The sequence below is a fragment of the Oryx dammah genome, unplaced genomic scaffold, assembly GCF_014754425.2.
Source record: "Oryx dammah isolate SB20612 unplaced genomic scaffold, SCBI_Odam_1.1 HiC_scaffold_23, whole genome shotgun sequence".
Taxonomy (NCBI): domain Eukaryota; kingdom Metazoa; phylum Chordata; class Mammalia; order Artiodactyla; family Bovidae; genus Oryx; species Oryx dammah.
Window position 1 is genome coordinate 64,506,188 of NW_024070207.1, and position 5,480 is coordinate 64,511,667.

At 38.9% G+C, this 5,480-nt stretch overlaps 1 pseudogene; it reads left to right on the plus strand.

The window, feature by feature from the left end:
- Nucleotides 1–3,437: 3,437 nt before the first annotated feature.
- On the plus strand, nt 3,438–4,061 carry LOC120881911 (annotated as a pseudogene).
- Nucleotides 4,062–5,480: the final 1,419 nt, after the last annotated feature.

Sequence of the window (5,480 nt, forward strand, 5' to 3'; positions counted from 1 at the left end):
ATCCTTTTGAATGGAACCAGGGTTTTCTCCTTTAGAATGGACTGGTTGGATCTCCTTGCAGTCCAAGGGACTCGCAAGACTCTTCTCCAACACCACAGTTCAAAAGCATCAATTCTTCGGCGCTCAGCTTTCATCACAGTCCAAATCTCACATCCATACGGGACCACTGGAGAAACCATAGCCTTGACTAGACAGACCTTTGTTGGAAAAGTAATATCTCTGCTTTTGAATATGCTGTCTAGATTGGTCATAACTTTCATTCCAAGGAGTAAGTGTCTTTTAATATCATGGCTGCAGTCACTATCTGCAGTGATTTTGGAGCCCCAAAAAATAAAGTCTGGCACTGTTTCCACTGTTTCCCCATCTATTTCCCATGAAATGATGGGACCAGATGCCATGATCTTCGTTTTCTGAATGCTGAGTTTTAAGCCAACTTGTTCATTCTCCTCTTTCACTTTCATCAAGAGGCTTTTTAGTTGCTCTTCACTTTCTGCCCTAAGGGTGGTGTCATCTGCATATCTGAGGTTATTGGTATTTCTCCTGGCAATCTTGATTCCAGCTTGTGCTTCTTCCAGCCCAGCGTTTCTCATGATGTACTCTGCATATAAGTTAAATAAGCAGGGTGACAATACACAGCCTTGATATACTCCTTTTCCTATTTGGAACCAGTCTATTGTTCCATGCCCAGTTCTAACTCTTGCTTCCTGACCTGCATAGAGGTTTCTCAAAAGGCAGGTTAGGTGGTCTGGTATTCCAAACTCTTTCAGAATGTTCCACAGTTTATTATGATACACATAGTCGAAGGTTTTGACTTAGTCAATAAAGCAGAAATAGATGTTTTTCTGGAACTCTCTTGCTTTTTCCATGATCCAGCTGATGTTAGCAATTTGGTCTCTGGTTCCTCTGCCTTTTCTAAAACCATCTTGAGCATCTAGAAGTTCACAGTTCATGTATTGCCGAAGCCTGGCTTGGAGAATTTTGAGCATTACTTTGCTAGCATGTGAGATGAGTGCAATTGTGCAGTAGTTTGAGCATTCTTTGGCATTGCCTTTCTTTGGAATTGGAATGAAAACTGACCTTTTCCAGTCCTGTGGCCACTGCAGAGTTTTCCAAATTTGCTGGCGTACTGAGTGCAGCACTTTCAAAACATCATCTTTCAGGATTTGAAAGAGCTCAACTGGAATTCCATCACCTCCACTACCTTTGTTCATAGTGATGCTTTCTAAGGCCCACTTGGCTTCATATTCCAGGATGTCTGGCTCTAGGTGAGTTATCACAGCATTGTGATTATCTGGGTCATGAAGATCTTTTTTGTACAGTTCTTCTGTGTATTCTTGCCATCTCTTCTTAATATCTTCTGCTTCTGTTAGGTCCATACCATTTCGGTCCTTTATCGAGCCCATCTTTGCATGAAATGTTCCCTTGGTATCTCTAATTTTCTTGAAGAGATCTCTAGTCTTTCCCATTCTGTTCTTTTCCTCTATTTCTTTGCATTGATTGCTGAAGAAGGCTTTCTTATCTCTTCTTGCTATTCTCTGGAACTCTGCATTCAGATGCTTATATCTTTCTTTTTCTCTTTTGCTTTTAACTTCTCTTCTTTTCACAGCTATTTGTAAGGCCTCCTCAGAAAGCCATTTTGCATTTTTTGCATTTCTTTTCCATGGGATTGGTCTTGATCCCTGTCTCTTGTACAATGTCACAAACCTCAATCCATAGTTCATCAGGCACTCTATCTATCAGATCTAGTCCCTTAAATCTATTTCTCACTTCCACTGTATAATCATAAGGAATTTGGTTTAGGTCATACCTGAAAGGTCTAATGGTTTTCCCTACTTTCTTCAACTTCAGTCTGAATTTGGTAATAATTAGTTCATGATCTGAGCCACAGTCCACTCCCAGTCTTGTTTTTGCTGACTGTATAGAGCATCCCCATCTTTGGCAGCAAAGAATATAAATCAGTCTGATTTCGGTGTTGACCATCTAGTGATGTCCATGTGTAGAGTCTTCTTTTGTGTTGTTGAAAGAGGGTGTTTGCTATGACCAGTGCGTTTTCTTGGCAAAACTCTATTAGCTTTTGCCCTGCCTCATTCCATATTCCAAGGCCAAATTTTCCTGTTACTCCAGGTGTTTCTTGACTTCCTACTTCTGCATGTACATTTACAATATAATAAATATGAAACCAACATTTTTACAAATTTCTACTAAATCTTAAGGAAATGAACACTACATGGATGGGATCAAAAGTCCCAAATTTGTAATAAACTCTTTTCACAAGGACAGTTATGGTTATTTTTTCTTTATAAAAACATTTTTTCATTGTTTCCTTTTTGCTTTCAAATATTATTTTTGCATGGATTTTCACATATACATAACTGATTGGCTAATTTTCCATGCAAATGAATAGTCATCAAAACATTAATTTACAAATGTATTTCCTTCTTATAACTGAAAATAATTGCTGACTAATTTGTGTAATTATTCTGGTTTAGTGTACATACTTATATTCATCAAAGCACCCCTCCACCCTTCATACAAACATGCATTATGTAGTAATGCTATATTAGTCAAATTTCCTGGGAAATTCACTTTATTGGATATAATACATATCAGTTCAGTTCAGTTCAGTTGCTCAGTCGTGTCTGATATACTCTTGCCTCAAAGTAACCCTACAATAAAGAAAATTGCATGTGGAAAGATATCCCTAGAAAGTAATTTATTTTGTTTCTTTACTTCCAAAAAACAGTTTAAATAAGACCCAACTGTTAAGGGTCAGAAAGAGCCAGAAAATCTGCTTATGACTTTGAACAGAGAAGATTAGTATTATCTCTGGCCTTAAGAACCTCAGGAGGAAAAAAAGAACCTCAGGTAGACTGACTTCTTTCAAAGATTAACTCATGAGCCAGGAAGTCGAAGCCCCAAAATTTCAGGAGTCTAGTACTTTATCTCTTGAATTGTTTTTAATGATTTAAGGATGGTCCTGACAGAAAATTACTTGTAACTGTGTCAGACCCACTCTGGGTTCCACAATAGTGGCCTGAAACCTAAATATGGTATATAAAGTCAACTGACCTTTACAGGGAGGGAGTGACACTATATTGGGCATCTTCTTAATGTGCCAGAATTCTTCCCTACCTAGATATATGATGATCCTCTCACACTGTTGAATCTATAACATTCTCCATATTTACAGAATCACAGAAGTAATACTTTCAATTCCTGAAAGAGTAAAACAAAGAAATTCATCATTCTATACATTTCAAATAACATTTTAAAAGGGACCTGTACAGTAATATAAGTGAAACCTATGATGAAAGACAAAGTGAAGAGTCACTACTTAGGGTCAAAATACACTAAACAGCAACTTTTATGCATATTTCATTCAAGCACTAAAGGTAGTAAATATGAAGTCAAGATGAAAATAACACTAAATTTGTGGGATGAGCGACAGTGGGACAGAGACCCTGGTGGGTTGTGAGGCTGCCCCAGGCAGTGGCTGTGGCAAGAAGAAGGACTCTCTAGGGTTTGTGGGCTCACCAGCACACCTCATTATCAAGGATCTTGGAGAAATTCATTCAAGGCTGTTAGATCACAGACCAGTTATCTAAGGTGAAACCCATTATTTTGTGAAAGTATTTGAAGAAAAACATGGTCTTCGAGAAATGAGAGTTCTTGAAAATCTGAAGAATATGACCCATGAGACAAGTGAACATACTCTTCCGACATGTAGAGAAACAGTGCAAGACAACTTAAACCAAGTTCTCCAGAGATTGCAAGCAGCTACTGACTCAGTCTGTAGATTCCAGCAGAGGGAACAGGAGCGAAAATAAGATTCATAATGACCTTTTAATGGCTAGTGAGAAACAGCACATAACGCAGTGGGAAGATTTCATGAAAGAACAGCACAGCAAACAGGCAGAAGTGGATGAGGAGCACAGGAAGGCCATGGAGAAGCTGAGAGAGCAGTATGCAGAGATGGAGAAGTACCTGGCAACATTCTCAACCTTCTGAGAACTTGAACCACAGCAATGACAAACTAATGATAAAAAAACTGACATCCCCGCCCCCCCACCCCCCCAAAATATGCTCCCACCAAACCATTTAGCCTCTGCTTTAAACTTAACAATATATTCGATGTCACTTTTCTGTCGGAAAATGGAGCCCTCTCCTGGAGTCTTCGCTATTTCCTAGAGGAGTGCCACATCTTTCCAGTTTCAAGTGCCTCTCAATGATCATTCGAAGGGGAAGGAGTTGGAGGAAAGTGGTGTCCACGTGTTCTCAGTTAATGTGGACCAGTTTTGGTTTCCATTGATTGATTATCTCAGGGAACTAAGGGTAAGTACAGACTTCTTAGGGAAGTAATTTAATTCGTCCTTCTGCAGGGTTAATGTTAGTTTATCATTGTGGCTTAGAAAGCAGAGATGGTGTCTGCCTGTCGTGGATTCCTTGGTTCTTATTATTATTCCATGAGTAATGCAGACAGAAACAACAGTCCCGGGAGCAGAGATCATATTGAAGAGAGAGGAGCATCAGAACCATGCCTCTGCTGTGCACATGGGACCACACTGGTCTCTGAAAGGCCTGCTGGGAGAAGTTGTTGTATAATGCTGTGTTTTCTCTGGACAACAAGACATGCTTGTTAAGACTGTGACCTTCCAACACTTCATGTTTTCAGCTTTGTTTAAAACATGCTTACAAGAAAAAGCTTACCAGAAACACAGTTAACTTTTAACCTTTCCAAGAACCATAATCTTGACCATAGTCTTTACCTCATTTTTACCTCTGTTTTTGCTGTGGGTAAGCTTTGTAAGATAAATAATGTCTCTATATGTTTCAGCCATTTAATGAGTAATCAGCAAATTCTGCCAAGGCCTCCCTCTGGAACTGTATAAAGATCCTGGCTTTGAGTCAACCAGAAGTATTTGCCCACACGGCAAATGATCCAAGTAAAATGTAAATCCTTTTTAGTGTTGAACGTCTGTTCTCATAAGTAGGTGTATTATGATGAAACATGTACCAATTCTGTCATCACTGTGATCTTTAAAAATCTGCATTTAACAGTTTAATTGAGGAACTAAATGTATATTTTTTTATTTACCATGAACCAAGCAGCCTGGCGTGCTGCAATTCGTGGGGTGGCAAAGAGTCGGACAAGACTGAGCGACTGAACTGAACTGAACTGAAAGCAGAATTATATGCAATAATTTCAAGAGATTTATGGTAAATGAATGTGAGGTATGGATAGACATTTCAGGTATTTTTTTCATTGCCCTTCAGTGAAGAAAGGCACAAGAAAGAAAATACCCAGCTTGCTTGTGTTAGCTCAGTGTTGCTTCTGCAGAAAAGTGCCGATGCCTGCCTGTCTAAATTTATGGCTTATTGTCAAAGCTTCATTCTTGGCTGCATATTGAAAATGTGATTAAAGTTAATAGAGGAGGTGAAATAAGTATTTGAGATTTCTTTCAATAACACAGAAATTCTGC